Raw genomic sequence first — 12,792 nt, 5'->3', positions numbered from 1 at the left:
TCATATCACAGAAAACTATATTTTTCTTGCTTTTTGAAAATAAAAGGTTTTGATATCAATAGTCCATATCTATCTATCTATCTATCTATCTATCTATCTATCTATCTATCTATCTATCTATCTATCTATCTATCTATGAAAATACATATTCATTTAGGTCCAAACATTTGACTAATACTGGTATACTGGTATTACATCACAGCAAGCTAGAAAATATGCTTAAATCTTTTTGTATTATGTTCTTTGAAATTCAACGTTAACTGAATCATACATGATACATGGAACACATTTTTTCCTGAAGCAGTACATTGTGTAGTTCATTAGAGAATACATCAATAGGCAGTTAATAACAGTCAAAAAGACACAAAAATCTTTTATTTATCTGCCTCTGAGAATCAACATTTCCTTTGCTTTACCTCTCCCCCAAAGACAGACCAATTAGAAAAGTATTCTTTCTTTTATGTGTCATACAAGAAGATGTTCATTCATACTGGCAGGTCTTACTGCTTCTGTTCACTCGCTGTTCACTCACTGCCTTCCAGAGTTCAGCTCTCAGAGCAAATAAATACCTGTCAAATAGCCAGATAAACACCTGCAAATAGGACTAAACATACAATACAGTTCTCTGAGATATGTGTGTGTGTGTGTGTATTCTTCTTTGTTTTTTGTGCTTTTTGGCCTGGACTTTCAGTTTTTTTTGTAACTGGAACTGAAGCTGAAAGAGCAAAATTATTTTTCTTTTCGTAAGTGAGGTTCAGGTTAAGGTTACACTATAAAAACAAGACTAGACAAGCTTACTTGCTCTCCACAGTCATAAAAAATCTCCAAAGTGTTAACTTTAATGGCAAAACAATCATTCAATGTAAGCAATGTAATATAGTTTTATTACTAAATCTCTGTTTACAGCAGCTTCAAATGTCACAGCAAGAGTTGCATCAAAAGTCAGAAATCCCAAATGTCTCTGTACTCCCTAAATAGCATATATATATATATATATATATATATATATATATATATATATATATATATATATATATATATATATATATACACACACACATGTATATGTATATGTAAGTACCTACATGTAACAATATGATCGAAGTGTTATATACATTTACATGTATACGTGTCTTTTATCTCTGAAATAGTATCTTGACAGGAGAAAGAAAAAACTTGTAATCAAAGTTAATGTAACAAAAATGGTAAGGAATTCTGGACCATTTCTATTGTTCTGTGAAATTTTAATACAATGCAAGACTAACTTTAATAAACTGTAGGAAAGAAAAGGAAATTTTTTTTGTTTGTTGATATATATCACATATGGGACATTATTCTCCACTTTACTCAATTATGTATTGAATTCCAGGCAAGAACCACACCATAGCAAGGATTACATGTTAAAATACTACTATTGCATTTTTAGATAACATAACAGCACCACTGAAACCTCAAAACTATGAAATGACAGAATAATGACAATGATATGGACAGCCACTGCACAGTTTCACTCAGCTACTCAGTCAGACATTTTCATGAATAGGAAATGAGGGCATTCTACTTTTCAGATGAATGTTCTGCAGATTTGAGGGCGATGCTAATTTGAGACAGATTATCTCAAAATAAAGAAATGGGTCAGGGTCAAGTGATCTGAGCTTCATCACAAGGAGTTCATCACAGTGGTTTGGATAGAACGGGGCATTTTCATGGTTACTACTGATTGTGGCAATGATGCCATGCTGTGCTCGCCACTGTCATTTAGAGAGGGCCACACGGCAGAGTGAATAGCTGATTGTGACACACATGCCACAATAGAACACTCAGGCCAGCAGTTCCCTGTTCACAGAAAAGGTCACACTTCAGAAAAAGTCCCTCAGCGAGCTTCATCCAGCTCTGTCTTCTGCTGCAGCAGGTCAGTGTTCCTCTTCATCAGAACAGAGTCTGTGAGCTTAAAAGTACCAAGCTGGGTTTCCAGCAAGCACACAAGAAGGGCAATGAAGAGTCTTGTTTCTTTGAAAAGAAGTGGTGAAAGAAGCAGCAGTTTCTCAAAGAACCTGTCAACGTATGGTTCTGTAAACCATTTTTGTAGCCATAACCTCCACATAGACTCCTTAAAGGGTTTGTTGAATGACGAACCATAGAAGACCCACTTTCAGTTCTCTAAAGAACCGTTACGTGAATGTTCTTCAAACTTTAAGAAAATTCTTCATACTCACATGTCTCATTTCAATCAATTGTTCTCCAAAAATACATCTACTGAAAGGTCCTTTAGGGAACAAAAAGTGGTTATTCTATGGCATAAAAGAATCATTTTTGGCACCCTCATGTTTGAGAGTGTAAAGTAAAAGTTGTTCCTAGAAGTATACAACCAACCTAACAATCATTTAGGAACCTTTATTTTTAAGAAGGCTATAGTAGTTCGGCCCCATGGACAGTTAAAAAATAACAATCTGCTTCTGTAAAATCAATATTGCATAGAACGATCGTGCAGTATTGATTAACAATTGATGTTTTGCCCAGCCATAAGATGATTCAAGGGCATTGTGGCTAACAAGGCTAACAAATACTAGAAGTCAATATCTCCACCAGAAAGTATCGTTTCACATCGTTTCACCAGGTTTGTTCATATTTCTATAGGTCATAGTGAGTCAAACTGTGTCATAAACTACATCAACAAGTCTACACAACCTTATTGAAGATCAGGATACAGTTTTCAGCATGTTGACAATAGTTTTGGGGATGCGTTCACAGATAAGATTTGGGTGACTATTGGTTTCTAGTCTTCATTAGCAATGTTAGCTTTGTAGATGCAGTGCTAATCTAAGAGGGGGGAAGCTGATCAACTGAGTGAAAAGATGTGTAAATTAAATGACTGCTGGATGTTGCTGTCCCTTGTTAACATAGTAACAAAATAGTGGAAAAGCAGAAGCTAAAACAATGTCATTAACTGCATCTAAGCAGTTTTGAGTGAAATGTCAAAAAAAGTGATTGTGCTCAGTGAATAGCATCAGATGATGAATGGAATGTGATACCCAGGAGAAGCATTAAAGCAATCACTTCAGCCGCTCTGACAGCCACTGGGGGACCCAGATGTTGACCCCCGGCCCTGGGGTCAGCCTAATTGCAGCACTGTGTTGTAGTGGCTGAATTCCAGTCAAAACAGGAGGGGGTCTGAAAGGAGCATTGTTCAGGGCCTGAGCAACATGCAGAATCAGACTATGTCTTATACCAGAGCCCTGCCTCTAGACACCACACTCTAATAGAGTAACGAACAGCGCTCGGTTTGCTCTCTGTAGTAGAGCAGTTCATAAACAGTAATGCAAGGAATACTAAGAAAATTTATAGAAGAGTGCTTTAATGTGTGCTACTGTTATTGTGATAAGTTAATCCTTTATTAGTCCCACAATGGGGAAATTCTTAATACTAGTTCATATTACACATGGGATAGTACACACAAACACACACACACACACACACACACACACACACATATATATATATATATATATATATATATATATATAACATATTTAAAAAGAAATAATTAATGACACAGTAAATCATGTCAAATCAATTTGCTTCTAGTTTGCATTTTGTTTCAACAGGTTTTGAGTCTGCACTTTTGACTTTGCTCTGTTTGTTTTTATGTTAAAAAAATGCCAAAACTATGACAAGAATGTAAATGAGGACTTTCATTCTGTGAAACACACATCAAAACCTTCCATCAAGTTCAGTTCATTCCAAAATAACTACAATGTGATGATCACAGAATTACAAACTCATCCATATGACCAGGTCATCTGACTGAACTGAAAGTATAGAGATTTGTCTTGTCTTACTTCTTCTTTTGGTTGTTTTTGTTCTAAATGAGGGGATTCCCTTAGTGCAGAGAGAAAAGGATGTGTACTGTTAGAAGACCTACACTGTTAGAAATACAGGATCTATGCAGGTACATTTTTTATTCATCACGGTACAAACAATGTAAATGTACCCTTAAAGGGACAACAGTGGTTTTAAGGTCTAGATTTTAAGGTTGTATCTTTTCATAACTTAATGTTTTAAATCAGAACACTAAAATAAAAAGCCTGGAGACGAGACGGGGTGTGTGGAGTCAGTACAACTTAGATAATTTAGATAATAATTATGGCACAGTTATGTTTCCTGGCTAAAGGTACAGAGATGCTCCCTTGAAAGTACCACCCCAGTGACAAGAGGGGTACTGCCCAAATGACAGTTTAGTATGCTGCTGTGCAAAGGTCAGAATCGCTGATCAAAAGTTTGGAATCACTACAGCAATATAAAACCAATTTGATACAGCAGGGGTGACGCCATACCTCCAAAAGTGTTGGGACAAAATTTATTTATTCCAAAAAAACGAGGCTGGCTGAGTGACGAAATGCAGTTAGGCCACTGACTAAAGCACATTTAATGTCATGCAAAAAATGTGACTCTATATCTCCAGAAATCTATTCATGAACAGGGGTCAGTGCTTGTTTTAACCCTACGCTTCATTGGGTTCAGCCTCAGATAGCAAACTCTGCTAGCTAACATCTGAAGAACATCAGGCTGGTTTCAAACCTTGTTCATTTTCATACAAATAAAGCAGGGAAGCAAATTCTCCGTCACTCTCACATTTGCCACCATACAAATAGAAAACAGAGATGGTTATCTATGTGTATCACAATCAGCAGTAGCAATTAACTTTACTTGATATCAGCCTCTTTATGATTGATGAAGGAAATAAACGTAAGAACAAAGCTTGATGTGCCTGCACTAACCAGGGTAGGTCTAGCAGCAGGACAGTAACAGTAAGAACTACTAAAACTGCCATTTTGTAAACCCACATAGCGTGCATTAGTTTGCATATAGCAGTAAAACCATTTATACTGGGTTAGCGAGCTGCAGCTCTTCTCACTGAACCTCAACTTACAAAGGATTTGTTTTGGAGATGTCCTGCCTCCCAGCTGAAATTGAGATTTTGATTGGTTTTGCCACTGAGTTTAACTTTCTCTAGCACTCTGTGCAGTTTATTTAAAGCAGAAGTTTTTCAATGTAAGCGTCGTGAAATCAAAAAGTGGTGGGTCGTCACCCCAGTACTTTAGAATATGGTGGTCAAATGCCCACTTACCCCTGTGATTCTAATGGCCCTGAGATCCAGGTATAAAATGATTCTAAATTGATGCTATCACTCCACTACTTTTAAGATTTCAACTAATCAGATAGTTAGATGTGTTTAAGATGGTGAACAGAGCTGTAGATGATTGCATAATCGCTGAGAGAGCTGTATAACATCAAGGAAGAAGTTTTCATAAAATGAACATGTAGAATACAACATATTTGAAACATGGTGATCAAATCTCGTGTAATTACAGATTTTTGTCTGTACTATGTACTAGGTCTGTAAGCTGCTATACTTAAGATTTTATTGTTAGAGCCGAAAGAATTGAGTCAGGACAAAATAAACAAGTCAGAGGTGTTGGGTTAAATTTCAATTTTTTTGGACTCCTTTACACCTTTACATATTAATGTCACATGCACAAGACATGTCCTTCACCAAGTTTTGACTTGTGCAGTTACACATTTCCACCAGAGAGGTCCAAATCCCCAAATCTTACATAGTGCAGCTTTAATAACGCAAGTTACTGCTGTACGAGTTTATTGAACTTCAAACTTCAAGTTTGAAGTTGTACCTTGAAGCAAAACTCTATAACCTGTTCATGAACTGTTTTTTACTAGTATGGGACAGATACATTATACAAAGTGCACCAAAATCTCCACAAACATACTTCTTTGTCCAGCTATAGCAGATCATAAAATTGAGAAACAGAGGATATGTGCACAAGAGATTTATTGGGACAGCATACACGGCTGTTTTTAGTGTAAGCATAAACTGAAGTATATCTTGATAAGCAACATTAACCTCTGAAAAGCTGGGTGTTATAATTTACTGTCTCCTCTGTTTTTTTGTACAAAAGGACCTGCTGTAGGTGACTGTATGTAAAATGTATTGCTGTTGACATTGTATCTAAACCAGTCTTTCAATAGTGGTTAATTAATGACTGTTTTTAATTAAACACTCTTAAAAATCACATGCCAGAAAAAAATACAATCTTTGTAGGTCTTTTTGGGGACCTGTCTTTTTGGGGCCCTTATAATCATCCTGATCATCCACCCAGATATCAGTATTGCAAAGGCCAATATTGTTATATAATATAATGATGAAAATATGACATATAAAAGTACTATTGCCTGGGGTTCCTATTGTACAGGCAATGGTAAAATTATCAACAGACCAATGGCGTATAAAAGAAATACACACTTTTAATAAGTTCATTGATCCACTTGAAATATCATGTTAGCTTTAATGTGTTCAGATAAACACACTGTCACTCTCAGTCGTTAAATGAGCAAATGATTTGGCAAAATAGGACCCTCACTATTAAAAACACCTTTAGAGTTAATTAATTCCTCTACATGTTCATACATTTAATGTCATTCTATGTCACATTCAACAGACACTAAAATAAGTCTCTACAGCATCCCTAAAATCATGCCCAACGGACATGCTGGTCAGGCCACATGAGCAGATATGGGTGAACAGAAGCCCTATTCACTCTCCTTGAGGCTAAGAGAGAGGGAAATCATTGACTTCTCCTCTATCTTTCTTTACACAGCTGAGATTTACACCACTGTGGAGTTGACCTTCCTCTGGACCTGCTTGACTCTGATATTAATATGTTCTATTGCTCTGACATCGGGCAGCACTTAACAAGGCTATCCACCCCTGTGTAAACATTTCCTGCGAGCTCTTCCGTAGTGTACTCACCACATTTAGTGCAAAAAGTGAGCTAGCACTGTTAACTAAAGCTAGGACTACAAGCAAAGGCTAGAAACACTGAAAAATGAAGCTTGGACAATTGCACACATTTTGTATCTCAGTTCAGGCACTATAATCAGCGCTATATACCATGTACTTCACTTTTGAGGCCCTGGATTTTTTGAAGTAGTATCACTGCAAATAAAAGTGTGGAATTTTGCATTAAACAGAAAAGACAATCAAATCAAATCAAATTTATTTGTATACCACTTTTTACAACTGATATTGTCACAAAGCAGCTTCACAGAATTCCAGAAAAGACAAAGTTTTAACAAGAATGTAAAAACCCCCAAGTGAGCAAGCCAGGGGCGATAGTGGCAAGGAAAAACTCCCTCAGAGCAGAGGAAGAAACCTTGGGAGGAACCAAGGCTCACAAGGGGGGACCCATCCTCCTCTGGTCAAACTACCTACAAATGATTATACTACTAATATTAATAGCAATAGTATTAGTAGTAGTGATAGCTAGGAGTCTATGAAAACTTCAATGTAGGGTGGGCAGCTAGTCCAAGGCAGGTGGCGGCAGCTGGTCTGAAGTGGGTAGCAGGAGGGCTCAACAGTCAGTCGCCCTTCAGTGTCCGGCCGGACATGTGGGCGGTCGTATACTTGGAAAAAAGGCAGGGAGATGGAATTAGTTTTATTGTTTGTTTGTATGTAAAACAGTGAATGTGAACATTTCCAGAGTGTGGCTAATGACTCCAGCAGATTGAGACTGTGTCTGAGTCCAGGAACATTTTCTGGAAGATCATTCCATAGTTTGGGGGCTTTATAAGGAAAGGCTCTTCCCCCAGCTGCAGTCTTATGAATTCTATGAACCATTAATAAGCCAGCACTCTGTGATCTGAGTAGAGGTGATGGCTCGTAATAGGAAATAAGGTCTTGCAGGTACTCAGGAGCGAGCCCATGTAGGGCTTTATATGTCAATAAAAGAATTTTATAATCAATACGGAATTTAACAGGCAGCCAATGAAGTGATGATGGCACTGGACTGATATGATCAAATTTTCTAGTTTTAGTGAGGACCCTGGCTGCAGCGTTTTGGACTAGTTGAAGTTTGCTTAGATTCCTGACAGTAGTGCGTTACAGTAGTCTAGCCTGGAAGTAATAAAGCATGTACTAGTGTTTCTGCGTCATGCAGGGATAGGGCATTTCTTATCTTGACAATGTTGCGAAGATGAACAAAAAGCTGTTCTAGTGATGCTGCCTATGTGTTGATCGAATCATAAATCTGAATCAATTATGATGCCAAGATTTTTTGCTGCTGAGCCAGGTGTGGCTGGAAAGTCAGAGAGATTTCAAATTAAATCTGATCATTTATTTCTTGCCAATTTTTGACCCAGAAGGAGAACCTTACGCAACATGTAGCATTTCACATCTTTTACACGGTCCTCTATTTTCTTTAATCTGTATTTGTCATCAGGCTTGGCTAATATGTACAGTTGCGTATCTTCTGCGTAACAATGAATGTTTACATCATGGTTACTTATAACTGTGCCTAACGGTAACATGTATAGTGTAAATAATAATGGTCCTAAAATAGAGCCCTGCGGAATTCCAAATATTACTTTTGAATAATTGGAAGATAAATTGTTTATACTGACGAACTGATAACGTTCTGTTAGGTAAGATTTGAACCACAATAGGGCTGTCCCTGTGATTCCAACCATGTTTTCTAACCTTTCTAGGAGAATATTGTGGTCTATTGTATCGAAAGCTGCGCTGAGGTCAAGTAGCACTAACAGGGATTCATAGCCTTGATTAGAGGCAAGAAGAAGATCATTAGTTATCTTAACAAGAACTGTTTCAGTGCTGTGATGTGGCCTGAATCCAGATTGGAATTTTTCATACATGGTTCTTATGCAGATATGAACTAAGTTGTTGGGCCACAGCTTTTTCTAAGATCTTAGATATAAATGGTAAGTTAGAAATTGGCCTGTAATTAGACAATATGCTAACATCAAGATTTGGTTTCTTGATCAGAGGTTTAGTAACTGCTAGTTTAACAGCTTTGGGTACATAGCCCAGGCTAAGGGACGAGTTTACTATAGTTAAAAGAGGGTTTATAATAACTGGTAATACTTCTTTGAGTAATTTTGAGGGAATTGCATTGAGTATGCAGGTTGTGCAATTTGCAGAGGACACAATCTTCTCTAGTTCTAGCTGTGGGAGTGGGTAAAAAGTTTCCAGGCTTTTTTCTACAACTGTGTTTTGTTTTATATCAGACACGTCAGATGACAGCCAAGTTGGATTTAATACTATGGGTTGAATTTGTTGTCTACTATTTTCAATTTTATTATTAAAAAAGTCCATAAAAACTTCACTGATGAGAGTTGGCGGAATTTGTGATTCAGTACCTGCCTGATTTTTTGTGATTCAGGAAATCACACTGAACAGAACTCTAGGATTTTATTTATTATTCTTGATCAGTGAGGCCAGATATGCTGAGCGAGCTTTAGTGAGAGCATTTCTATACTCTATAAGGCTGTCCTTCCAGGCAGAGTGGAACACTTCCAGCTTGGTTTGTCGCCATTTCCGCTCTAGTTTCTAAACTGTTTGTTTAAAAGCCCAGGTTTTATCGTTGTACCATGGGGTGAGCTTTTTCTGCCTTATCCTTTTTATTTAAAGTGGATCGAATGGTATTTTCTAAATAATTGGTTAGCAAATCTAACTCCATTTGGTCTGACGGAGTGGAGACTGGGGTTGATAGTTCTGGAAGGTTTTCTATTAATTGTAGGGTGGTAAAAGGTTTTATTCAGCGCTTTGTAGAATAGCGAGGGGATGTACATATATTATGGCTAAGACGTAGCTCATACGAAATTAGGTAATGGTCGGAGATTGCTGAGGTTTGAAGTAGGATATTAAGCATCTCTATGTTAAGTCTTAGTGTCAAAACTAAATCTAACGTGTGACTACAGTAGTGTGTAGGCCCTGTTACATTTTGGGTAATACCAACAGAGTCTAGAATTGAAGTCAATGCCTTTTTTAGTGGGTCATCTGCCTTTCAAAGTGGATATTAAAATTTCCTACAATTATTACTTTGTCATTGCACACAGCTAGATCGGCAGCGAAATCACTAAATTCTTTTAAAAATTCAGAGTCTGGCCCTGGTGGTCTGTAAATTCACAAATTCACACGGCCAAGAAGCTTCAAAGCTGAATTCAAAGCTGATTCCATGACACAAGTTACCATGTGGTAAATTAGTTTCACAGAAAATCTGAGATCATAGTACTTGAAAAAAAAGCCATTCACTACATAGTGAAGTAAAAACATTTTGAATTTAGTAGGGCAACATGGATGAAGAAGCCCACAAGTGTAATGTGCCCCCCTTACTTTGTCTCCTGTGAAAACGATGGGGTCAGATCTAAAATGAACTAATTTACTGAGTGGCTGTGATCTAATTAACTCAAAGATTACATCTGAATCACTACAACACTGGGATTTATTCCCACAGAATCTTTGGGCCAATTGGTGTTGTGTACATTAATATAAGGTAAACAGTTGTTAAAACATATGATTATAAAGGGGAGCATTTTGTTTTATATGTTTATTTTGAAGTGAAATTGTAAATTAGACCTTTGGGGCAAAAAGTCCCCCCCAGACAAGGTGCCAGAATGCCCCCTTTAGCTAAGTGACTCAAATAAAATATTTAATTACATTTTCATCATCAAAACAAAAAAGTTAGCATTAGTATTACACGCTGTTTTGCAGCTCAGCAGACTTACATCCACACCAGATCTGTTTTGTCATGTGCACTAATTATATATACTTACCTAATAAATGTTGAATGGCATTGTTTAGTTAAAATTGTTATAGCTGTTGTTGTTGCAATAATAACCATAAAAATAGTACTAAACATATTTAAGTTCATTAAATATTTTAAAATATTTTAAACATTTGTTTAAAAATGATGTGAAGCCTAAAAATGATTTAATATAAATTATATGTTCTGTAAAGCCAAAATTATATACTGATGCCTGATTCACCAGGAGACCTTCTTACCCCAGAGAAGGGCATCTTACTATCGGGCAAGATGTCCCTTTTAACATTTTGCTTTTCTGCTATATAAACATATTTGTCTTCTATTCCAGTTTCTTTCCCCTGGTTCTGCAAAGGCACTGTATATGCATCATCATTCTGTACATGCTAAAAATACACACAGATATGGTGTAGCTTTACAGTAAATGGACATTGGTCTTAGGGGAGGCATATTTCTCCCCTTTTCCCTACATAATGTCTGAGTTGAGTCACAGCGATTCCACTGGGAGAACAGGGTTACCAAGACACAGATGTAATGGAGAGCTTTTTCCAGAAAGTAATCCTTAAAGCTAAAGAAATCCATCAGAATGACAGGCCATACATGCATTTCTAGAGGCTGGAAAAGAGGCATTGTAAATGTGGTTGGGAAATCCATCCAAAACATAATTGCATCAAATATGACAAATGCTGTTTTTAAAAGGGCTATTTTAACAAGACAGAAGGTGAAGGTTTGAGACCAAACTCAACAACTTGCACCTGCACACTGGGCGAATCATAAATCAAGATGTAATGCCCAGCTTTACATCCAAAACAAACTGAGCTCCTGCCGTGTGCCTTGGTTAAGGGCCACCGGGTTTTGATTTAAAGCAGTACTGGCAAATCCAGTTTTCAAGTCGAGCGTAACATTAGTGCTATTTTAAGAACACGCCAATTAAATTGGGCATAAAAATACTGAAGTAGCAGAATCAAACACTTTTAAATTACACAAAAGGAAAACACAGTCTGATCCATTTGAGCAGAAAATGTCAAAAAGATGTTGAACATAATAAACATAAATCCAGTGAACAGCCAGATTGAAAAGGTCAGCCCAAACAAAGCTGGGTTTCTCTGATTCTGAATGTCTCGTTCTGTAGTTTTGCCAGAATTACTTTCTCCACCGCCCTACTGGGCAGCCATCTGTGCTTTAGTGGGCAGGACCTCATGTGGAGCTCTGATGATAAGGCAGTGGATCTGACATGCTGGACCTTTCTTACTACACTTTTACCCCAAGGTCTGCCTCATTTTCCATGATCTTTCCTGTCATATCCTGTTTAAAATATGCTCTCATCAACTTTGACTCCCCACACAGAGGTATATCATACCTATGATAAGCAAGTGGCAACTCACGGCACAAGGAGAGGACAGTGAGGAGCAGTTTGGTCAGAACTAGCCCTGCTTGAAAAAGCACTGACCAGTATTGTGTGTCTTGAATGCTCAATAGCAGCAGTGGAAGTTAATATGCTGGTCACCAGCAAAGCCAACATAAAGTATGCTGTGTTTTGGATGCTAGTATGCTGGTCACCCAGCATGCTCATGCTGGGTGACCAGCTAAACCAGCACAGGAACATCAATAGGCAAGCTTAAACCAGCTTACACCAGTGCTGTTTTTTTTTTAGTAGAGAGGTTAGCAAAAGCAAGCTAATTAGTTAGCCATGCTAATTTTGTAATACAGGACTTTTTTTGCCTGATCATAACATACATTTTGTGAAAACTAGCTTTGTCTAACTGTAAGCTTTGGTTTGGATCTGTGGTGTATCACCTTTGTTTTTATTGCTGTAGGCTTTGCAGCCTTTAGCTTGCTAACTAGCAAGCTAGCAGCATGGAGTAAATTGCATCAGTAGTCTACCAGATGGAGTAGAGTGCTGCCTAAGACCTATTCTAATTCTGAAATGTTGAGCTTTTAAGTATTATACAGCTATAGCGTTTGTTTTGGCTTTGAAAAGGGACTCACAATCATCAGAGTACAATGATTTTTGGGCCACGTTCTGCTGCTGAAGTCAACACTAGTGTTCAGATGATCCCTCGTCCCACAAATGGCTCATCTTCACTAGACGGAGCTCAGTTTTTTGGTGGAGCTTCAAAGTGGACATGGACGCCTCCATAAAAGTATTGCTACTGCAGCA

Source organism: Pygocentrus nattereri, chromosome 18 (genome assembly GCF_015220715.1).
Source record: "Pygocentrus nattereri isolate fPygNat1 chromosome 18, fPygNat1.pri, whole genome shotgun sequence".
Classification (NCBI taxonomy): Eukaryota; Metazoa; Chordata; class Actinopteri; order Characiformes; family Serrasalmidae; genus Pygocentrus; species Pygocentrus nattereri.
Note: the sequence above shows the minus strand (reverse complement) of the source record.